The sequence below is a fragment of the Tympanuchus pallidicinctus genome, unplaced genomic scaffold, assembly GCF_026119805.1.
Source record: "Tympanuchus pallidicinctus isolate F22 unplaced genomic scaffold, pur_lepc_1.0 scaffold2, whole genome shotgun sequence".
In the NCBI taxonomy this organism is placed as follows: Eukaryota; Metazoa; Chordata; class Aves; order Galliformes; family Phasianidae; genus Tympanuchus; species Tympanuchus pallidicinctus.
The window spans coordinates 36,555,665-36,580,266 of NW_026294721.1; the positions used below are offsets into that span (position 1 = coordinate 36,555,665).

The 24,602-nt window shown below is 42.2% G+C and overlaps 1 protein-coding gene across 25 annotated transcripts in view; it reads left to right on the forward strand.

Moving 5' to 3' along the window:
- The window catches only part of BBS12 (Bardet-Biedl syndrome 12), a 91,629-nt gene that overhangs the window by 52,108 nt on the left and 14,919 nt on the right, over positions 1-24,602 (forward strand). For 12 of the 25 annotated variants that reach the window (XR_008206678.1, XM_052682650.1, XM_052682658.1 and 9 more), the window contains 6 exons: positions 116-3,096; positions 6,787-6,957; positions 7,080-7,149; positions 8,698-8,850; positions 10,970-11,100; positions 23,757-23,847. The gene's annotated coding sequence lies outside the window, so the exon portion shown is untranslated. The other 13 variants (XR_008206679.1, XM_052682642.1, XM_052682645.1 and 10 more) reach the window with 13 other exon arrangements.

Consider the following 24,602-nt stretch of genomic DNA (forward strand, 5'->3'; position numbering starts at 1 on the left):
AAGCAACAGCTTACATCTCCCATTCAACTGACTTAATCTCCCAGTGTTGAGGGCCCAACTCAAAAGGACGTTCTTTCCAGTACCAGCCATTCACTAGCTTTGTGTTTGCTTTCAGGGAATGAGTTTGCAGAATGACCCAGACCAAACTGCATCATGCCCTGGTAGGGTGGATGTGACCTACCCAGCCTTCACCTTCAGCTCAGAACTTCATCCACTATTGCCATCAGCAGAGCCATTTCTGGCAACTGTGTATGTGCTTGTAGCCCAGCCACAAGCAAAAGAAAGTGTTAAGAGCTGAAATCAGTAGGAACCTTGTATTTTACTTGCCCTTTGGACTGGTCAAACAGTGCACAGACAGCAGTTCTTTTAGCCTCAGCACCCTGATCTTCCATACTTGTGTCCATGCCGTGCACCATACAGTAAGAAGATGCCAATTGGACTCTACAGTCTGCAAAATAATTCTATATGATGTTGCTACACAAAGGGTGACAGCACAGAGGGAAGTGGAAACATTAAAGATGAGAACTGGAAAACTCTTTGCTTTTGTTAGAATGCTTTTGTCAGAAATGGCCTGAAGGAACAGAGGAGACGAATACGCAATTTCCAAAACAGTATGGGGAGATCAAAGGAGGCTGACGTTCTTTCAGATTGCTGTTGCGGCGGATCTGCAGGAGGAAATTGAAGACGAACATTACTCTATTTTGGAAGGTGCCATTAAAAATGCTGCATGTTGAAGAAAGCAATAGACACTGTAGCTGTCATCCTGTTTTCTTCTTGCCACTGCCCTCCACATTTCTGTGTTGACCATGCTGAGTTTTCCTGAGATAAAAACCATCATTCAGTTTACTTAAATCGTCCTTACATTGAACAAAGATTGAACTGTTTTACCTTCTGATATAGTCAAATGCTTTAGAAGCTCTCCCTGCTCAATCTCTGCCTTGCCTTGTTGTCTCTTCTATTGCTAGATTATTTCAGTGCCTAAGCATCAAACAAAACATATTTTTCCTCTTATCAGTTCCTATTTGATTGTATTGATTTTATTCACTTTCTAATGAAACGAATAACTTGAAGTATCAAAATATTTCATGTTGACACTTTCACATGAGCATTTCAATTTTCTGTTTATAATATTTCAGACTGCAGTTATTTCTTTTTAATAGTTTTTATGAGCTGGGAAAGAACTTTTTCTTCATAGTCTGATGCAGAATATTAATCCTGAAGTGAATTCCTTTTGCTTTGTCATCTCAGAAACTGCAGTGTGTTTTGTGCCACTGCATACATCTTCTGACAAATGTAAGGTTCACCCCAGCACCCTGCTTTAGGCAGTGCAGCCTTTACCAGTCATTCTCTTGGAAAAATCTGGAAGAGCTGTAAAAAGCCTGTGTGGTTTAGGGAAAACCTGGCAAGCATATATCTGACTGAAGTCTGGAGGCTGGAGAAAGGCTGATGTTCCTCTACTTTAGTAATGCTTTTCTTCTTCTAACAGGGCCAGAATGAGTTGCTTTGTTCATTAACAGACCAAGCTAAGGAATCTGACTTACCAGCTTTTTGGACAAGCAGTCATTTCTTTTGTTGTTGTTTCTTTTTTCTCCTTTACAAGTTAAATAGTGTGACTTTTGGAATTTGAAGTGTGCCTTTATATTTAGCCTGCTGATTGATGTTTTACAGGAAGGCCTGTTTAACCCATTTACTTTCGAATATTACAATAATAACCAGGAGAAGCCAATATTTTATACAATAACATTTTTATACCTCCTTATTTATGTAAAATATTCTTTGCTGTTGTTTAACATCTTCCATAAGTTAAGTGGAAGATGGCCTTATATGGGTTGATATGGACTGCTATGCCATGGACCTGCACAGACTTCTTTGTGCTTAGGGGAAATGATACACAAGAACTTCAGTTATCTATTTTTCAATTCCTGTTTTATCCATTGACTGGAAAGAACAAGCAAGGTGCTGGAAGCACAGTGAGCACTATGACTGAACCTTGCAATGGACTTCTTCCAAAAAAATCTGCACTCCCACCCTTCTTGAAGGTATGCAGTGGAAAGCATGATGCAGGTTACTCAAGGCTTGCTTGAGGAAAAGCCTCTAAACCAGCTCTGCATTTCTTCAGCTTAAATGAAATGTCCCAAACCAGAATATGAATGAAGATTTCATAGAATCATAGAATGGTTTGGGATGGAAGAGACCTTTATGTTCATCTAGTTTCAACTCCCCTGCTTATCGGCAGAGACACCTCCCTCTAGAGCAGGTTGCTCAAAGTCCCATCCAGGCTGGCCTGGCTCCCTTCCAGGGAGGGGGCATTCACAACCTCACTGGGCAACCTGTTCCAGTTTGTCATCACTGTCACAGTGAAGAATTTCTTCCCAATATATAGTCTAAACCTACCCTCTTCCAGTTTAAAGCCATTTCCCCTCATCCTGTCACTACCTGCTCTTACAAAAAGTCTCCCCTGCAGGCCCCCTTCAGGTACTGGATTTCTGTAAGAACGATACTGCAATTTGGTATGAATAAGCAGATCAGAGGTAAGAAAGAGATTACAGTGGTTTGAATCAGAGCAACGAGTCCATTCCTGTGTTGTTCCTCAGTCTAGTACTGGGAAAGCTTTTCAGGTCTGATTAGTCATTTGTGTTAAGTGCAGTAAATGTCAGAGAAACTAATAGAAAAAAAAAAAAAAAAGAAAGAAAAAACAGTAAATGTGAGGCATAGCTGCTCTCTAGTGGACTTGTGAATAGCGTCAGCAATGTAAATACAGTTAACATCCCCAGAAGATAATTATGTAGATGCTTTTGTTGAGAGACAGAAAGAAGATGAAATCTTCTCACATGTGAGTTCAGCTCCTGCTTCATTTTATTGTTGTCTCTCACTTCTCTATCTAGCAGACTTACGCCATGGTTTCAGTGAAGTTGCAGAATGCCACAGCAACTTAAAAACAGGTGTCTAATGTCCAGTGCTATGGTGAGCAGTATTTTGTTAACCTATGTTTACCTGATAATAAACTGGTTTATTAGCAGGTGCCAGTGCTTCCCCTATCATCGGAGCGGAGCAGCGAATATCCCAGAGCTATGGAGAACTCTTTTATCAGAAAAGGTGAGAAGATGTACAAAGTACAAGGGCTTATCTCCTTATGCTAATGCTTTACAGAAAGAAAGCAGAGAAAAAAATACATAGCATATACTGGATTTTGCCTTTTGCGAAAGTGAGGTCCACTTCAAAGTCAAATGTGTCAGTGTGCAGAAGCATGAGTGTATGCATGCAGAGGACCTCTACCCAGCAGGGTCTGGGCTTTGTGTGGTACTGAACAGCACTCAGCCTGCCTACACAACAAGGCAGTGTTGCGTTTCTGCTCTGCACCTCTGCAGATGCTTTACTTAATCAGGATTGATCTAGCTCTCTGCTATATGTCAAGGAATTCTCCTACAACCACCAGATATTATACCCCCAGAATTAATCTTCTTTCTGTATTGATTTCCCAGTGGGTAAACCCTAGAAGAATTTCAGTATAAATCTGTTGGTTACATTTCTTTATTGCAATAGCATAAGCAAAAAAATAGTGTCAGAGTTCACAAGCAGCCTTGCAATAAGCTAATGTGACCAAATAATGTGATTCAATCCCACTGAAAATTTATGAATGTGACTGAAAAGTTAGTCTTCAATATGAACAATGTGATATGTATAAGAAAATTACCTGTACTTAACCCAAAGTAGTTTTTTATATTTGCAAGGTTTGTTTAAGATATATTATCTATTTCACAAGTAGCCTTAGAAATAACCTAGCCATCCCTTTTCTTGGACTGTGATATAAATTATGGAGAAAGGTATTCCCATTGTAAAGAAGTTTAATCAAATACAGAAGAAATAAAAAATAACCTTTGTTATAAAGTCTTACACCACCTCAATCATTAATCTGTGTGCCAGCTTTAATAACAAGCTATTGTAGTGGTAAGACACTGTACTGGGAGTTGCATTACCTAATTCAGTTTTAAGTGGATAAGGCTCCCTTATCCCACAGAAAATCATAAAACAGAAGGAAAGAAAAGAGGAAACTATGTTTTCCCAGTTACAAATGAGTTGGCAAAATGGCTTCTTCTGGTGGTACTCTGCTTGTTTCAAGGAGGAGTATTTTATGCTGCCTGGTTAGGGTCCAATCCCTCAGCAAGACACTAATTCTATAGCAGCAGTAGTAGTATGTACTTTCTAGGTCATCTGTATGCTGTTGGAAGATGTAGCTATACAAGCAGGTCCTGTTAAATATAGAACTGTGTTGCATCCTTCTCTTCAGTGGACTGTTGCTCAGATGCTTGAATGGTGACTGGGTAACCTGGATAGAATTACACCCTGACTGGTGCTGTTTAAACTTTCTATCTAGAATCAGGTGCTTTTTTCATTATTGGCCATAAGAAGAAGAAGCATGTGGGAACAGTGCCTCTATGTTGCAATTCGAGGCCAGGTTTGCTGGGGCCCTCGGCAGCCTGATGTGGTGGTTGGCAGCCCTGCCCATGGCAGGGGATTGGAACTAGATGATCCTTAAGATCCTTTCCAACCTAAGCCATTCTACGATTGTGATACACTGCAGAAGCGTATGAGGCATGGTTCTGTGGGGTTGGCAAACATCCAGAACATAAGCGACTGCTTCCAGCCTCTTTCAAACACCAAGCTCTTTCCCATTGCTGTGAGATGACCCCAGCCACCAGCTAAACACCCACACAGAAACTCACTCCCTCCTGCAGCTGGATGCGGGAGGAACAAAAGCAAAAATCTCGTGTCTGAACACAGCACTTAGTAAGTGAATGAAAGAGGGAGTAAAAAAGGAAGTAAAGACAACTTCATCTCTTCCCTGGCCCTGAGGAAGGTTCGCCTTTCTCCCCCTTGCCCTAGTGAAGTCACATCTGGAGTACTGTGTATCTGGGCTCCTCGGTTCTCCTAGAGAGAGCCTGGTGGAGGGCGACAAGGATGACGAGGGGCCTGGAGCATCTCCTTTATGAGGAAAGGCTGAGTAACCTGGATCTCTTCAGCTTGGAGAAGAGGTTGAGAGGGGATCTTATCGATGCTTATAAGTATCTGATGGGCAGGAGTCAAGAGGCCCAGGCTAGGCTCTTTTTTGTGGTGCCCAGCAACAGGACAAGGGGCAACAACTAGAACATAGGAAGTTCCATATGAGCATGAGAAAAGAATTCTTTGCTATGGGGGTGACAGAGCACTAGAACAGGCTGCCCAGAGAGGTTGTGAAGTCTCCTTCTCTGAAGATACTCAAAGCCTGCCTGGATATTTGGAATCATACTGTAGAGGATCTGTTCTAGCAAAGAGTTGAACTTGATGATCTTTAAAGATCCCTTTCATCCCCTACAAATCAGTGATTTCTGCAAGGAGGAGCCAGCCAATCTCTAAGCAATGGCTTAGAGACACTGTGGATCTAATTGCTGAATACGATATTATAAAGTATGGAACATCTCTTTGGCTGTTTCTCCATGAGAGCTGATGCTCAGAAGAGGAGCACCAAGAATTGTCCTGCGCCTCCATCCTGTGGCTGTTGCTCTTCCCTGGGGCTCAGACCCCATGCCAGCTGTTGCATATGGCAGCCCCACCCATCAAAAGCTGCCTTTAGATACAGGAGGTAAAAGCATCCCAGACATTAAAGACATAAAAGAAAGAAACTATGTGTGAAGACATTTGCCCTTTGACATTATGATGCCAGCATGCTTTCCTAATTTATGCAAAGTTAGTTCATATTCAATTTATTTCAACCTTGTAAGCTGAGACAATGCTTTTATAATCATCTCAGCACTGTTAAAGCAATTAGTGTCCCAAGTCCATGGAGCATAGACATACACGTTGACGTACATGTGGTAATATTACTAAACCAGGAGGATGCTTAGAAAAATGCACACTCATGCTGGTATAGCCTGAATGATTTTCAATACCTTGCTATAAAAGAATACAAATAAAGTCTTGACGTTTGCACCCTTTATCAACCACCAGATCCATCCTTTAGGGATGGAAATTGTGTAACAAAATAGTTTACTTGAAAAAGTAAACTAGTAAAGTAAAATAGGAACTACTTTTTCTCTCTTTAGTTAGCAGGTTGTTCTGAAGAAGAGCCTTGATCTGTAAAAATATGTCAGTCTGAACTGTGCAAAGGCCAATATATATATTTGAAAGCTAATATTTTCTATTTCCTTTTTGTTCAGCTTCCTGTATAATGAGCCCAAGTTGTTTATTCTTCTGAATGATGCAATGGGTTAACGGATAGTATGTGGGTTATCAGTAAGGAAATCTGAAGGTACAAGGACCATAACAGTACCTTATGTTTCACTTTGATTAAACTGGTGGAATTCCGTGTAAATGGAAAATTGTGAGGGCGTATTGCCTTCATTTTATCAAGAGGATACAGTAGGAAGTAACTTAAAACACAAAGTATCTATTATCTCTTACTTCTAATTAATGAAATGCCCTGAAGCCTTTCAACTTAAAACCCATGCACTCTTACAAAAGATAAACCAGTCCTTCCTGCATAGGCTGAGATTTAAGGAGATGTAAGTGCTTAGGGGAAAGATGTGGTCCATGTATATTCAAAAACCAATATAAGTCATCACGAGGTGACCATTCTCAAATTTAACTTGCACAAGTAGCTGAGTTTTCTTCTCAAGTCTCCTTTGTATGGCAATCAGACTTCTACTTTTTACGTACTTTAGAAACCTAAGTAGATTTAGAGTATTTAAAATGAAATCGTTTTTTGAAGCATCTTTTTTTTTTTTTTTTCTCCCTATTTTTGCTTCTTAGAGTGCGTGCAGAGAAAGCCCAGTTGCATTTATGAAATAACACTGATGCACAGCGAAGTTGCCCTCCAGCCTGAGAGCTTCAGCATGAGAATGGCAGAGCTCTCCCCACAGGGACCACACTAGGCCAGGCACCGCACAAGCCCTTGGTGCAATTTGCTCTGCTCCTTTCCAAGTAAGCCCTGAGAGCTGCTTCAGTATATCTGCAAAGGAGAGGCAGACAGGCATCACAGCACTATGACCAGTCCGGTTCTTGCATTCTCTGTCCTCTAACTTGATGTTCTGTATTATGCACAGGTATTAGGAACATGATTTTTTCAAAAATCGATGATGTTGTGTGTGGATAGCAAGAAAGACTGTCTTTGAGGTGAGTCTCCTATACGTTGCTCAGTGTTGTGTTTTTTTGTTGTTTTTTTGTTTTTTGTTTTTTTGCTTAACTGCTGTTGCTTGAAGATGAACAAAAATGTTTATTAAAAAAAGGCAGGAAGAAAATGCAGTTGGTTTACCCCACCTTAGCATGTTGGTGTTTTGAAACCAGGGTGGAGCGGTTTATATTTTGATAGACCATTATCTAGAAGGAAAGCAAATAACCTCTTCCCTTCAAGCACCAAAGATCTAAATAGTGCTCGATCTGCTCACTAATAATACTGTTGTTTGTATGCTGCATGACTGTGTGTGAGAACAGCTGGGAGAGCTAGCAAAGCAAACAGAGCTAACAACACTATGGACTTCAGATGCTTCATTTGACTCAGTATGGAGAACAGCAGCAGCACAAATACCATTGTTCACCTGCATTATTTTATTCCATACATTGTGTATTGCTGAGCAGAACGATAAGTAATCCTAGTAGATCACACAGATGGGAATAAATGAGCACTCAGATGTTTAAAAATAATGAAGTGTGAGTAGCGGGTAAGTCTTGTGCAAACCATTTATACTGATTGGTGGTTTATGCCATAGCATCTTATGGAGCCATTCAGTTACGTAGGCTGAGCCTTTGTGCCAGTCTTCTCTTCCCTGAGCTCTCAGAGGGGAAATGACTTATTTTTTATTCCAGGAAATTGGAGTGAAAAAATTTAACAGAAGAGCTCCAGCATTAGTAGTAAAACAGGCAATCTTTTCCATGATTGAAGACTAGACCTAGATGAAGTGAACTTCTTCTAGAATGTAGGAAAGGAGAAGAGTAGCCCTCAGCTTCCTTTTCAGAAGCCTGGCTGATGAAGGGGCTAGCTAAAGTTTTCATGCAGAGCACAGTAGAAGAAGCAGGATTTGAAGTATCTGAGGAACAGCAATCCTATGGGTAGCACTGTACTGGAAAAGATGGGTGAAACTGACCTGTTCTGGCTTCCCTGCCAGAATGGAAACAGACTTTTGCCAGGTTCCCAACAGCTGGCTTGTAATAGTGTAGACATCACAACAGTGCAAGAATAGCAGCCCAGATCCACCACTGGCTAAATTACCCTAGGGTGCCTAGTTGGAGAGTTGACCAATGCCCTCACGTATATGATTTGATTTTTGGGTGGTTCTGTGTGAAGCCAAGAGTTGGACTCAGTGATGCTTGTGGGTACATTCCAGCTTAGAATGTTTTACAGTTCTACAACCACTGTAGGATTTTTGCCTGAATGCACTACATACACATCATCAGGAGGTTGTAGATTGACAGGTTTGATGTCTGAATGACATCATAGCTACTCTACGAACTCCTCCTCTTGTTAAGGTTGTTGCTCATGTGTGGGTTGAAAAGGGGAAACCCTAAGTCCCACACAAAGACTTCTTTGTTGCTGTGCCTGTTTAGGAAAAGGATACATTACTGAAAATATTTGGGATATGCCTTAGGACAGGATTGGAGGAACCTTGAGCTGTTGCTTCTTCTTCCCTGCATCCATACTTGATATGTTTTTACATTTATTCACAGCTAATGTCAAGAACAGGCAATCAAAAGTGAGAAGCAGGGGTTGCAGCCATACACGAGATGCAGGAATGTATAACAGTGGGCCAGTGCTAACAGATGAAAGGAAGGCTGTCATGTACCTCTCCCACAGCCCTACTCCACAAGGCCTGCACACAGGTATGAACTGGTTCACATTATAAATGGCTAAAGAGAAAGAAAGGAACTATGGGTTGCATTTAAGGAGACTGTTCTGATAGGAGGAAGAGATATCTTTATCTCTTTTTAAACTGTGCCCCTGCTCTTCTCTCCCCACATATTTTTTTTCTCACTCCCATTCCTCAGTATCTTTCTATTCTTGCCTGTGTGTGAAAGACTTGTATCCTGCTTGCTTTTTTGCTATTTCACCATTACACAGGCAGCATTGGGGCACTCTGGCAGCTTTCCCCCACCCTCCAAGTAGTAAATGTCCTCTGGTTAATGTGAGAGGTGGCTGTTTGCTGAGGAGCCGTATGGTTGAGATACATCTCCCATGATTGCAAAGATGGTCTTGCCCATGCTGAATCTCGTCAGGTGAGGTAAGAACAACACCAGTGCTCTGCGATTGGTATAGAACACCTCATTGCACAGGTCACCTCAAACTTCTGTTCAAAAAGGTGAAGATATGGTTACAGTAGGTGTCTTGTAGATAAGAAGGTGACACTTATCTTGTAGATAAGTAAGTGACTTCAGAGCCTAGCATGTACCTCCTGCTGCAAGACACAAGACCTGCAGGTTCTCAGCTTTAGGCATTAGTCACAACTAGCGATAGCTCTGTGGTCATGCTGGCTGTCTGAGTAAGAGAGATGATGGTTTATTTCAGCTTCCTTGTTAGGAATCTCAAAACCAGGCTTCCCCATCTGTGAAAAAGGTCCTCTCTCAAACCTGGCTTATCCCTCTGATTCCTTGTTATTTTAGCTTTCAGCCTATGCTCACTTCACTTTGGCCCTGGGAGCATGTTGGCGTGTGGTGCTCCCGTGGTGTTAGGTGCTGCATCAGTGGTATCGGTGCATCCTCCTCCACCGCTTCCTTCCCCTCGCCCCAGCTCTGGCTGGCCCGGTGCATCTGCAGCATCACCATCACTGGCTGCAACGAAACGTGTTGCTGCCTCACCAGCCCTCCTGAGAATTCACTTTTCTGCTGGCTGAGGAAAAGCTTCCACGTGCCTCACAGTTTCAAAGCCCACATTGCTATTTTTCAAGGCCAAGTTTGCTGGGGCCCTGGGCAGTCTGATCCAGTGGGTGGCAACCAGCCCATGGCGGGGGTTGGAGCTTGATGATCTTTGGTCCCCTTCAGCCCAAACTGTTCTGTGATTCTGTAATTCTATGATTTACACCTAATACTGACTGTCTGTGCTCTGCCTTCAGGATACTGTTTTAAAAAGATGAATTTTCTTTGCCTTGAGAAGGATTTGTTCATTCAACTCTGCCTCCCCAATTTTCCACTTATTCCTAAACCTCAAAGAGAAAATGTTTCTTCTTTCCCACAGACTTGGTTTTCTCTTCTGCTGGGACTGATTTAATAGTAAGTGGGCTATTATGCTGCACTTCCAAGATTGCTCAAAAGACATTGCAGAAAACAGCTGTAATGAAACAGAAAATGAATTCAGAGTAGAACGAATCACCCTTTCTTCAACCTCCTGTTAGAAAAAGAAAAAAAAAAGAGATGATTCACTATAGAAAGTCCAGATGAAGTTTCTCCAATTCAGTTCTTGTTTACTGTCTGTGTGGCAATGCTGTACTTGTCATTCTGGCAATGTGGTATCGCTTTACTTGAAAATGGCCTGGTGGCTTTGTTGATTCATTCAGGAAGATGACTTTATTTTGTTGGTAAATTAAAAGTCTGTCACTGCTTATTATAAGCTTATAATAAGCTTAGTTATTGCTTATATAATCAAGAATGTGGAGCATACTTTATATTTGAAACCACAGAGTATTTTGGAAAATGTAAGTAAAGGTATAATAAGTTATGACAAGCAATGCAGTAAAGATGCAGCACAATTAAAGACAGCACTTGTAAATCTATGTGAAAACATGTAGTGTTCACATCAGCATTCTGTCAACTGTTATATTCTCACACTGTCCTCCAACAGAAGTGCCCCAAAAAACCGCTGTGGTGGAAGCTGAACTGTGTGCATTAGCTACACAGAAACCCAGTGGCCATTTTGGGGGCCGAGGGGCACTGCTCAGAGAGGGGAAGGGATGTTCTTGGATTTAAGCGTGGGATTTAAACAGAAGTTTTAAGTGCATTTCCCTAACAGGATTTCTTCAAAATTATTCCAAAAAAGACTGAATTAACCAAGCATAGAAGTTGCTGAGAAGCGGCCCATACTCCTCCGGAGCTCCATGACAGCCCCCACAGCGTGTTTCCTGTCAGCCCCTAGCTCTGCAGGTCAGTATGGCACTGGGTCACTCCAGGAAGAGGTGTGATGGAAAAGGTGGCAAAAGTTCGCAATGTGAATACTTGCCATGAATAAAGATGTGATGATTTCAGTAGTGCTGATGAGAGTGCTGTGAGTTGGAGGAAAAAGGCTACATGAGGTCAAACGGCCCGGCTCTTTGAATTTTTGTTGCGGGCTGTGTGGAGCAGAAATCAAAACTGCTGTATAGTGAAAGCTTTTCATGAATGACTTTTGATTAATTCTTGTGAAGCTGGTGGGAGGTGGTGATGTGAAGTCAAATCAGCATTGGCATGGACAGAAGTACCACTGCTGACAGGTCACATTTTCTCAGTTGCCAGAGACACAGTGGCAGCAGTGATGTACAAACAGATCTGCTGTGTACACACGAAGCACAGACATTGGCAGCTTCCCCAGACAGACTCTGCAAGGGTTGCCAAACAATCAAACTGCCTCCTAACCTAATTTTCACAGTTTACACACTTAGTTAGATTTAATTTTGATGTACCTATCAACCAGGTTTAGTGTCAGGCAGTGAAAGCGATAGATACTATTTGTGACACAAAAGAGTAAACAATGGTCAAAGGCAAACTTGTCTACCAAAGGAGTGTTTAGGCACCAGAGAGTTTTCAAGCAGTGGATAATTCCCAGATGTTGAAAAAGTTGTTGTCAGATATCAAAAATTCTCATTGAAGATTGCTTTAAATATGATATCCAACTACTGCAAATGTTTTTTTCCTGGAAACTTTGTCAATAGCTTGGGTATTATTTCTAGAGTTGGAAATGGCAGTAAGAGGGGCTTTTACTTGCTATCATAGAAGCTCAAGTTTTGCTAAACAGACTAGGACTCAGATATTTCATGCTGTTCTCAGCTGAATTCTATAGAATCATAGAAATATTGAGGTTGGAAAAGACCTCTAGGATCATTCAGTCCAACCGTCCACCTACCATCAATATTGCCCACTAACCCATGTCCCAGTGCCACATCTACATACAGAGCTACTAAATGTTCATGAATTTAAATTTACTTTTCTATGAATATAAGGCATTAATAACCTGAAATAAAATTTTTTGTAGTTACTAAGTAAAAGCAATGGCAGCACTCATAGTGCGGTTTGGAGAGATTCCTTGTTCTGTGGCATAACCAAATGAATCCCTTTGGTTTTGAGCATACAATCTGGCTTAGAGTAAAAGCTTTGATTTGGGGCTTATTATTACCATTAAAAAGTTTGGAATATTTCAGTTTGAAAGGTGATCTTTGTGGTTTGCCATGCAGTTGTTGCTCTTGTTACATGGAGTTTTACTTCAGTATTTGTTCTTACGGATCTGCTCTTTGCTCCAAAACGTGCCTATTACTAAGTTGCCTGCTGTACCAATGATGAGGATTTATTTGATTAGTTTTGATACTCAGTATTTCAGCAGCTATACAAGGAATCAGAATCATTTGTATATGTTTTCTATAAACATGAATAAAAATGAGAGGAATGGCAGAAGTTTTAGGACAGACTGATGCCAACCATTTGTCCCAAGGAATGGTCCAAACAGTCGGATGCATTTATAATAGCAAAAAGCTGTTGAAGAAAAATGTGTTAATCCGTACAGTTGTGGAGGAACATTGAAACATAGCCCATCTTACCAAGTTTCACAATGAATAGTAAGTGGGAACTGAAAAAACCAAACTGTTGCCTGAACATTGTTACCGTAAATGAAAAGGGAAAGAAACACTGTAGGTGGGGATAGTAGTTCTGAACCATTCCTTTGGTGTCTTATATGTAACTGTTCCAAAAAAAAACCCTCAATAGGACTTCACCGTCAGAAATCTCCCATTCTGCAGACTGCCTGTCTATTCTTTTCTTATTGGCCACATGCAACCCCCGAGCACCTCTGACGACAGAAAAAAAAAAAAAAAAAGAATATCATTTGACGTATTTCACATTTCCATTTCTGTTCAGCGATTATTTTTCCTTATGTCTGTGGTTGTTTAACTTTGTTCCAGTCAGGCGAGAACAGAGAAGAGTAGAAACAAGCCTATGTATTTTCCCTCCTCGTGTCAAGACACGGCACAGCTGCTATCTGTATGGCCACAGATGGACTCAAGCACCTTGAACATTAACTGGTATTCAAAAGAAAATAATATTGTGATTATGGCTTAGTGATATATATATATATGTATTTTAGCCAAAGATCATTATTTTACTGACTAGCTCATGAAAATAGGGACTATTCTATTTTCTCCAAGTAAAGGCTTTTGAACTACGCAGGACCTGATAGGAAAGCACCATTCTGGCATCAAACTCCAAAAGCTGTGCTGCAACCAGCAATCAGCCCTACATTTTGCAGAATCTTCCCTTGCATGAGGTACATTGTGCATGTTTAGGCCTTCCTGCTTGCCCGCTGTTCAGCTGCAAATTTCAGTCGTAGTGGAGCAGGGCGCAAAGAGGCTTGTTTCGGGATAAAAGCTTGAGCTGCTGTTTCCAGCCTGCAAGCTGTCTCTGTTGCACTGGCAGCTATCAGTTAGGTGACTCAGTCCTCAGGAGTCACAGTTAGTCAGAAAACAGCAAAGTTGGTGGTACAGACAATGGCGTGGCCACTGCTCCTTCCTATTTTGCGATCAGTGTTTAAATGGACCATTGCAGCTTTCCTTTCCCTGTCGAAACACACAGACCCACCTGCCTAACTGCTGAATCCCCCCATATGATGATACTATGTGGGCCAATGCTTTTGACAGAAAGTCTTGGAAAGAGCACATGAAAATTGTCCCTCTGTGCAGACGCCTAAATAAAGTGCACGTCTTCAGAGGCACTGTTCTGAAAACCCCAAGCTTTATCTTTGGTGACATTTTGCTAAGATCTGTTATCTGTGTGATGCTATGAGTGACCTAGAAAGAGATGAGCAGAATTCTTGTTTTTAGAAATGGAAAATGTTGCTGTTTTTGGAGTACTCCACCACACAGAAATATTTGGGCACAGGCGGTGTGGCCTTTTGCCTTTTCTTTGCTATCACTTCCTAAGATGCTTTTTCTAAGCCCAGCAGAACTGCCCAGTGCCAATGGGTAAGCTGCAGAAGCATCTGGACATGATTCAGGACGTTTCCACTCGCAGTGTCACTGGCCCGAGGCACACAAGTATGCAGAGGGGCAGCAGAGCAAGGGGTATTTGTGACACACCATGTCATTTCTGGTGACTGCAGGCCATGTACTGAGGAGTTTGGATTGAGCTTGTCTATTGATTTCTCAGTCGTTTCTTTCAGTGTCTCCGCTGTCAAGGAATCAGCTCTCTGGTTATATTTTCAATTCATTCAGAAAATCCAAGGCAGATTTCCCCGTGTCAGCTGCAGCAGGCTGCAGAGGCTTGGGGTAGAGCTCATGCTCAACGCTGGGGAGCAGCATGCAGGTCCGGGGTGCTTGGTATAGCCAGGGACGTTGTGTGGGCAGCTACAGACAGCAGATGGGTTTTGGCTGCACAGTTCTACTGGTTCATGTTGCACAGTCTGCGTATTTGTATCAATCAGAAGTCGTACTGCATTAAAATGCTGTACAACAATGTGTTGTATCACTGATACAAATGCACCACCCCAAAGACCCTAATTTTGGAGGCTGTCTTGTGGGAAAACCAGAACCGCCAGAAGGATTTCACTTAGCTAACTGCCATTAAGAATTATTCTTTTGTCAGAGATAAGCAAAGGCCTAAAAAACAGAAGATACAGCTCTTAACTAGAAGGAGTAGTATTAAAATTACGTGCTCTGAAACTGGACAAGACTCAGTCTGTGAGCTGGAGGATTGGTCAGAGTTGACTAAAGAAGGGATCCTTGATTTGAATTTGTGTCTTCAGATACAATCTTGTTGTTTCCCAGATATTATCCTTTTCCGATTGAATAATGAAAGAGCAAATGCTTTGCTGAACGGGCATGTGAGAGGCAAAGCACTGCCTAATATTTAATAAGGCAAAGTTACATTAGGAAAAGAAAGGTTTAAAAGATACAGTGAATTATTTTTCCTGTCAGAAATAGAGAAGAATTTCCAGACTGGGAAAAATCTGCCTCTACATGCTAGAAGTTAAATATTTGGAAGCAGTCATTATCAGCACACAATCGTCTTCCTCTCTGTTGGTAATCTACACAAGGGAGAATAAAAATGGATGAACTATATGGGGACCCATCGCTCTTAATCCAGAACACACCAGTCTACACATTATTCAGAAAGATTTGCATTTCAGTCGATTCAGATTGCACCCATAGAAAAGCATAGCAGGAATATCAGCTTAAGCAAGGGCTAGAGTCTTCCCAAAGCTAAACAGACACTGTTCTGCAGTCTTACCTTCTTAGTGTGCATTCTCCCTCTCAATTACTCATCCATAAAAACGTAAACGTTGGTACAGAAATGAAGGCTGCGCAAGGGAGAAAAAAAAAAGATTAAACCATTTGTGCATGTCAGTGGTTTGAAGAGAAAAGCTCCTATCTGCAGTGCTGCATTTCTTTGGCGTACAGAGCAAATGGGTCAGCAAAGAGTCTTCCTAAAATAAAAAAAAAATCAGCCTAACCACTGGTTCCGCCTGTACATTAATACTTCTGTTGGCTTGTGGGGGCTTCTCTTACTCAGAAGTGAACTGAGACTGACAGTAACGTTTGTTTACCACGTATCTGATCAACCATACACAACCTTTGCCAAAGTAGCTAAGTTGGAAAAGATCAATGCATTCATTAGGGTAGGAACATAACTTTTAAGGATTACTGAAAATGAAAAACAAACATAGGTGATGAGCACACATGCTACTGAAGTTTTGCAGAAACCAGAGGTAGTCTCCAGCTAAAGACCAGATGCGCTTGATTCCTTCCAATTCAAGTGTGCAGAACTGGGCTTTGAAATTCCTAAAATTTTCATGAAAAAAAGATGTACATCAGAGGACTCATATAGTCTGGTATCATATCATGTGAAGAGGAGTCAAAGACCTCTAACAGTTTTAACAGCTGGAACAAGGTTGCAGTGCTTGCAGTGCTTGCCTGAAGGAGAGGGAAGGCATCACCTGTGCTAGTGCCACAGAAATCCCTTCCTCAAACACAGCCTGGTGACAAACACCAAGCACTTTGCTGGTAGGGTCCTTCTAGAGGTCATCAATGAAATTGTCCAAAGCACCTTCCACTGTGGATGCTGAAGACAGCATGTCAAACAGATCTTCCTCATCAGGGAGAGCTGGTTGTGAATTCAGAACTGAGTTTCTCCCAAAATCCTCTAAATAATCATTTCTTTAATTTCCTTAGCAGGAAAAGCAGCAGTGTTAGAGAGATCCAGAAGCAGATATTTTGGGTTATGCAAGAGAGGCTGGATGGGAGAGGGAGCTGGCCAGGCTCTGCAGTGCTGGGACCAGAGGAGAATAAAAATAAGGCAAGTAATAAGTGGTGGTGGAAGAGAGAAGGGAACAGAAGTGATGGGGAGGGTTGTGCATGGCAAAGCAGAGCCAATGCATCCATGCCTCCACACAGGGGAGGAAAACCTCCACACTGCCTGGAAAGGTACTAGCTCAAGTGACAGAAGCTTGTATCCCAGCCCTGGTCACAAAGGTCAGGTGTCTGCATGGCTTCTGAGCAGGGAAAGTAAATTTCTCTTTTTCTTTAAATGTTAGAAACCTAGTCATCAAAACAAATTCTACCTTGCCCCAAAAGGTAGCTTAGTAAAATCTTGTTCAAAGCACAGAATCCAGTGCTAAAAATTAAGAAATGCCCTGACTGCTTCACTGCTCCTTTCTGCTTGTCGCTGGTGTGAGACCTTCCCACCCACCTTTGCTTATTCAGTGCTGTGGCTTCTACTGTGAGAAAAGCCTTTAAAAGTCCCCAAAAGTCTGAAAATCATGAGTCAGACTCCCTCAAAAGAGTGAGGAGGGGATTTTTTTTTTCATCTGTGTAACCATCACTTTTGGTTTGTGCACGTGCATGAAACAGAACTTTTCAGCCCATGAATAGGGGACCCGTGGGGCTTTCAGCTTCTCCCTAATTTACCAAAGCTGAAGTCAGACTGTGTTCTCTCACTCCTTTCCCATCTGTCCCTTATCCCAGCAATTAATTCTGCCCCTAATTCCATAATAGTCACTGACTTCCTCTATTAAGTCAATTGCAGAATTCCTTTTGCCTGTGTGAGGGTTCAGCCCTCAAACTATATGTAAAGATCACAAGCTAAAAAGAGCAAAATTTTTTCCAACACAGGGACAGAAATTGTGCATTTTCTGGATTCCAATCTTAGATTGCCTGGAGTCCTGATGCATAGGTGAGCACTATCAGCTGGCAGAAATCAGAGCCTTGTGCTGAGTGCTAATATGAAAGACACTGACTGCCCTCAGCATGAGAAGTTCGCTGATTTTCTCAGCTGTGTTGTCTGTTATTTTTCTCTCAGCTTCATGTTGTGAGTGAAAGTTGGAAACAGTCCTGCATTGTTTTTCATCCGCAACAAAATGTTGTCAGGTTTGTAAAGAGCGATGAGATTTACATGAGCACATCACATTAAAAAAAAAAAAATTAATATGGGAATTTATGCTTGATTTACACGACACAAAATAATGTGAAGAATGAGGTTGATAAACTGAGTAATTTTGTTGTCAGTAGCAAGAATTATGTGGTGAAATCTGTGAGGTTGTAATTGAAAACCAATGATGGTATTCAAAAAGGGACTTGACTAAGCAAAAATAGTTATTGCTGCTCTTAACTACAAGAGCTTGTCTTTGCAAGCATACTGCTCTTTCCTGGCAGTTCCCCACGGGCTTGATGGCTTCTGGTCATGTTGGTGCTGTTCTGCTCTTTACCTGGATTTTCCTTTTAGAGCTGTCTGATGTGGAAGGACCTTGCTCGAAGCAGAGCTGTAGCAGTACTGTGAGATACACTTCCACAGTCTTCTCTAAAAACAGTATTTTCTTGCATCAGTGTTAGCATAACTAACCTGTTTTCCTCCATCTCCTCTTGTCTTTGTACCTGAGTGAATCTTGGATTTAAGAGGGATGATGAAAAGAAAGTGGTTGAAACAATCTCCCATGGTTTCTTTGTATAGAAACATTTCTGAACAACTTACTTAGCCTTTTGTTAGAATAGGTCAGGCTCTGTCAAAAACAATCTCTTGTGTATGCTTTTGCAGCCCCATAAAATAAAGCAGCCACCAAGGACTGAATTATGCAAGTAGTGCAGGCTGCATAGTACCAACAGGTTCCTATTTCTACTTGTTGCATTCTCAGTTATGCTATGGAAACTGCATTTGACCACAAGTGCTGCAATGTGATACCATTATATCAGCCATTCATCAACAGGTCTGCAAATCATTATTTAATCAGCCACTAAACATCAGCAAGTGTTTATGAAAGCAAAAAGCACTGAGAATAACTTCAACTGTTTTGTTTTTTTTTTTAAACAGAAGGACATGCCATCATAAAGTGATGTATATGCCTCATTTTTAACATCATGATTTTCATATGAATAATTTGCTCTCTACAACCACCTGAAAGGAGGTGGTGGTGGTGTTTAGACAGGGGTTGGCCTTTTCTCCCAGATAACAGTGATAGGATGAGAAGAGGGAATGGCCTCAAGTTCCACCAGGGGAGTTTTGGTTTGAATAATCAGGAAAAATTTATTCTCAGAAAGAGTGGTGCTGCAGTGGCACAGGCTGCCCGGGGAGGTGGTGAGGTCACCGACCCTGCAGGTGTTCAAGAAACGTGGAGAAACGTGGAGATGTGGCACTGAGAGACAGGCTTAGCGTGTGTGGTGGAGATGGTTTGGTGATTGGACTGGAAGATCTTAGGGGGTCTTTTCCAACCTCAATGATTCTGCGATTCTAATTAACGTATCCCATCTGGTCTGCTGAAAAAGACATTATCAAAGGCTTCCATCTTTTGCTTGTTAATATCAGGCTGATTTAAGTTAGAAGTAAAAAAAACGCTAATGGAAAATTGTCACTGAAAACCACATAATCCTGTGTGCCTGCAGACTTTGCGGGGTATCCGATGAGCTGCTGAGTCACTGACGACAGAGATGTGGGGCTGCAAAAGGACTGGTGCTGCATGCCACTGTTTAAAAGGTCAAATGGAAAGCCTGACAACTGGAATAAATTTACTGCACAAATGTGCATTGAGAGCCTAAGCCAAGTGATGAGAGTTGTAGTTTTTCACTCAGTCTTAAATGCTTCTACTGACCAACAGTGCACTCTGTGTTTCTTTTGTTTAACGTATGATGCTGAAGTTGTTAGTGGGTTATTGTGTATGGGTTGTCAGCTTCTTATAAATGAATAAAGCAGGAAATATGCCCTTGAAGAAGCTCAAAAAACAAATGAAGAGTAGAAAACAACTCCTCAGCTTGCCAGATCCAAAGCCAATTCCTGAAATCTTCTGTTAGTTTCAGAAAACCAGAGGACTGTTTCCCTGCTTTTTGCTCATGTGTGTTTGCTGTTAACTTATCAGATCTCTGAGATGTGGAGGATGTATTGTTTGTTTGCTCCCATTCAGCATTTTAGCAGCTCCCATTCAGCATTTTAGCATTGTCATTCAGCTAAAGAGTAAGGAATGGCTGTGTGCAGCATAGCCAAGCAACACCAGTCATTGTAAACACAAAGACTGACCAACTGAAAGGAGCTGTTGGCGATTCCTTCCCTGGCAAGAGGTCTCAGATGGGGAAAACTGTGATGAATGTTTTTTTCTGATGGCAGTATTGGTTTGTCAATGATTCACGTGTAGGAGCCTGGAGTAAGATGGGCAAATAATGTGGTGACATGCTCCTGGAACCCTAACTTCTGAGCAGCCCCAGGTAAAAACACCCATATGGTTTGACATGGCAGTGACTAATCAGCGGGCTGGTGATTTAGGAGCAGTCCTGCCCAAAAGGACCTGCAAGCCTAGGGGGTTGTGCAGCTTCATTTGTACCACCTATGCCTGAATCTGCTGGTGGTGCTCAAGGATTTCTCCAGTGCCTCCTCATTTGCAGCACTGCTGATCCACAACATGGATTAGACGCCTGCAGAAATGTGAGCTCTGGCTGTACTGGATCACTGAGTATTAAACCCTCAGCATCATGTTTCTTTTGTTTCTCCATCAGACTTGCAACTTGGGCTTCATCATCTTTGACAGGAATTGCTCTGTATACAAATGGTGTTTAAATCCGGATGTGTTTATTCAATCACGTATAGGTTTTATTCACAGAACCAAGCCTTTCCTCTTGTCTGTCTTCTGTTGCAGGATTCTTTCTGGCTTTCACATAGTCATTTTGTGCTAATTTTCTAAGTCTTCCCACTGCTCAAATAATTTCTGTGGAATCCCTCTGCTCTGTCATGTTAAATGCAAGACTGTTTGCACAGGCTGGCTATGATGAGCTCAGCCTCACTGGCCGTCCTGTTCACTGTCAGTATGTTCCCTTCTGCTTCATCCTGATCCACTCTCCAAGGACCTACTGCTTTCCTACTGCATATTTAGGAGTACATTTTTTTTAATACTTCCAAAGCATTCCAATTTCAATTTTCTTATGCCTTTGGGAAATGTCCCTGTTCTAGGAAATGAACATCAGAAGGATGTTCATGTTCCTTGGATTTCAGACCAGTAATGCCTTATGTATTCTTTGCTGTACTGTTCATTTTCAGTTGTCTTCACCTGTGGCTGAAGGCCTTCTAGGGCATGGGGCTGATACTGTTCTGCTTGGATAGTCCCTAAAATTTCATATGCAAATAATAAATAATGGTAATTACTAGGAACTCAGTGAGCATTATCAAGTAAAATCTACTGAAGTTGATGTAATTTTTTAAAAAGCAATAGTGCCTTGGACAAGCCAATTTCTCAGTGGAAATTGCTGAAGTAAGAGTCAATTTCATTTCTGTCAAACACTTATGCTACCTTCTGAACTACAGAAGTTTCAGGGTGGCAACTATGCCACAAAAGATACTGTCCTAGACTCCATTTTCCATTAAATACATAGATTCAGTTTCAGTCAGTGCTTTGTTTTTAAAAATGGATTATTTTGTAGTTTAAAGGGAAATCATCTGCCATCTTTACATTTTCAAGTAGCGTTCAAAAGCCATCATAAACTTTTGAACTTGAGGACAATGAGGCAGCATCTCACATCCTACTCATTTATATCAGTTCTTTCTAACTCCAGCTTGTAGAAAGGAATTAATTCCAAAAATATGCACGCACCTTTTAGCTCACCTGATGGAAGACTAGGCAGCATGTGCTGCGTGCAGTGGATGTGTGCTGAGATGTGGCTACGAAAGGCTGGTCTCTTTTTTCCCTTCAAGGTGTAACTATTTTCCCCCGTCTCTGCTTTCCCATTTCATGCAGTATGAGCACAGAACAAATACGACAGAGCATGGATGCCAGAAAAGCTCTTCTCTTCTTTGTTTACTGCACAGCGCTTGCTTCTTAACCTTCCTAGGGAAAGCCCAAGTAGTTAAACAGTGCAGAGAGGCAGTGCTGGAGACACAGGGCAGCACTCTGAGGGATGGGAGGCTGCTGAGGAGGTGTGGTGCGTGGTGCCGGCCAGGAGTTGTGTTTGTGTGGTGGGGATGGCTGGGAGCTGGTGCTGGTTCTAAGCAGCTCTCAAGCCATTGGAGGCTTTGTGGAAGGCTCATACTGCAGAGGACTGACAGAGGTTGTTTGGGTATGTCCCTGAGGCAACCTCTGGTGCCCGCTCTGCTGCCACCTGCATGTGTGAGCATGCATTCAGGGATGGCAGGTCTCTTCTTGTCAGCTGCACAGGAGCAGCTTCTCAAAGGAGCTGTTGTCTGGAGCACTTGCCCAGACAGCCAGGCAAACCCCTGTCAGCCTGCTTGTGTGTTTTCCTTCCCAAAAGCTAAAGTTAGCCCTAGGCTGGAGGAGCAAGCTCTGTCTGACCCAGGATGCTTGCGGTCTGCTTTGAGTAAAAGCACCGTAAGTGTGAGCTCGGGAAGTGCTGTGGGGAACTCACAGAAGGAATACAGATCTGTGAGCAGCATCTCCAGCTGCTTTTCTAGAAGTGGGCTTGTGGAGCCCTTGTCTGAAGCAGCATTTGGCAGTGTTCAGACAGTACTGGCAAACCTATAGATGAAAATCTGCTTGGCTCATTGCGCCCACCTCAGCAGAGATGAGTGGCAGGCAGGAGAAGTGTTCTGGTGATCTCCCCTGAAGTTGACCAGGCTACGTTGGCTGCCCCAGTGCGGCAAGGCTTGGTTGCAGTAAGTCTCTGCATGTGAAGGTGAAAGCTCCACATGGGGCTGGAGGGGCTGCAGGGGACATAAGCAAGGGGTGGCTGCAACCTGCCCCTTACTAAAGAGCAGAGAAACTGGATCATAGAACGCCTTTGGTTGGAAGGGATCTTAAAGCCCACCTAGTTTCAACTCCCTGCTGGGGCAGAGTTGCCAGGCACCAGGTCAGGTTGCTCAAAGTCCCATCCAACCTGGCCTTCAGTGCCTCCGGGGCTGAGGTATCCACACCTTCTCCAGGCAAGAATGGAGATGTGGATGGGATGGGATGGGATGGGATGGGATGGGATGGGATGGGATGGGATGGGACGGGACGGGACGGGACGGGACGGGAGAGGTGGTTTCCCAAGGGCCACAGCAGATCCTAGTGGGGGACTGAGTGCTGGTCACATACCTTACCAGCATCAAGGCTGCGAAACCAGTGGGCAGCTCCTGCACCCATGTCTTTGTGCTGCAGGAGCTGGGCTCCCATCATCAAGGTGATGGGATGCTGGCCTCCAGTCCACGGAGCTGCCTGCTCCACAGTCACCCTTTGTTTTTGGTGTTGGCACGTCCAGAGGCTGTGGTTGCATTTCCTACACCCGCTGGGAGGATGTGGGATTTTCCTGGCTGCAAAATGCAGCAGTGAGAAGCTCTGCAGGCTGGGCAGTGACTCAGCTGCTGGCCATGGAGATGAGGCAGTCCAGACGGGCTCTTGCCTCCTCATGCATGTGGCAGTCGAAGCCTCGGTGCCTCTGCAAATCTTAATCCTGTTGTTTTCTACTCTACACTTAATTTTGTGACCCAGGAGGTGAATAAATTAATCTCACCAGCAGGAGATATACCCTAATTGGTTTGGAGAAACAGAGACATGATTATTATTTTAAAAATATTTCATTCCTTTCATTATAGTCATTTCTGCAGAAACACAGTCAGAAGTTGCTGTGTAGGAGTATGGATTTCTGGTAACAAAGCCACCTACACAAATCCACTGCAGGAAATAGGAAGCCCATACCAGAAGCCTTCATTGTCTAGGGCCTGGTTTTGCAGAAGTGCTAAGCGCCGCTCAGTCCTCCTGAAGGCAATGGGAACAGATGATGCTCAGCCAGTAGCAGGAGGTGGTCGGGATTGAAGGGATAGATCTTGACTTAATCATAGTATTGCATGACATTTGATAGTGAGGAGGATTCTGAATGTTCGCACAAAAACCCCCACTTAATAAATGATATTCCTTCTAATACCTTTATTACATCTTGTTTTGGTATAGGAAGAAAAAGAATGCATGCTTCTTCCCACTCTTCTGAAAGTCATTTCATTTCTGGGAACGGTTCTAGCAATTTTGATAGTATTTTCGACTGATTTTCTCTTGGATTTGGATATTGCTGTTTTTAATACCATAAATGGCTTTCTGCACAAGGACCCCAAGTGTGTGGTGACTTGTTTTACCTGGACTCAACAGAGAACATGTATTTGTTTTGCAGGATGAACATAAGTAATACTTGGGACAGTCAGCCATTTTGTTAAATGCTTTATTGGACCATAATATGAAGGAGAAAGCTGAAAAGTTGCCTGGTAAGGGATGTGCTTACTAAATTCTATTCTCAACTACAGAATTTTTCTGCTTACAGAAAATTATTGCACTTATTTTACAATTGCAATGTTATTTACAGTCTGCTTTAGGCAGACTGTACCCCCACTGGTGTGTGATGGATTTTTTCCACCTTGGGGAAAAAAAAAAACCTTTTGTTTCTGCAGAATGTACCTTTAGGACCACAAGTAGAAGCTTATACTATCAGAATTGAAAGTTACTGAAAAATCTTTCTTAGCTGAGTTTATTCAGAAGGGTTGAATGCAAAGCTGGTTTTTGTTTCTCTTTGTAAATAATTAGCTATCAAGCAGTGAGTAATTGACAGCTTTGGAAATAAGTGACAATGAATAAGTGAAGATGGTACTATGAGTCCTTCCTACTCAAACTTACAGAAGGGACCTTGTCAGGAATCTGAAACAACAAATAACACATACCTAGATGTTGGGTTTCATAGATAGCGTGGCTCTGTGTGCCCCGTTTTTTGGACCTTTTCTGTACCTCAGTCTCCTATTATTTTGTTAACCTCACTTTCAAAATTGAGCCACTCTGCAATCATTATCACCTTTGACCACACATAATTGACTACATCACATGAACTGACTTGCACAAAATATTCAAAAGGTTTGGAAACTGTGTTTCTGTGTATTTCACCTTTGGATGATCTTGCATTAAGCTATTTAAAGAGGACACATCAGCTTCGTTTTTATTTTAAAATAGCTTTTAAAAATATATGTTTCCT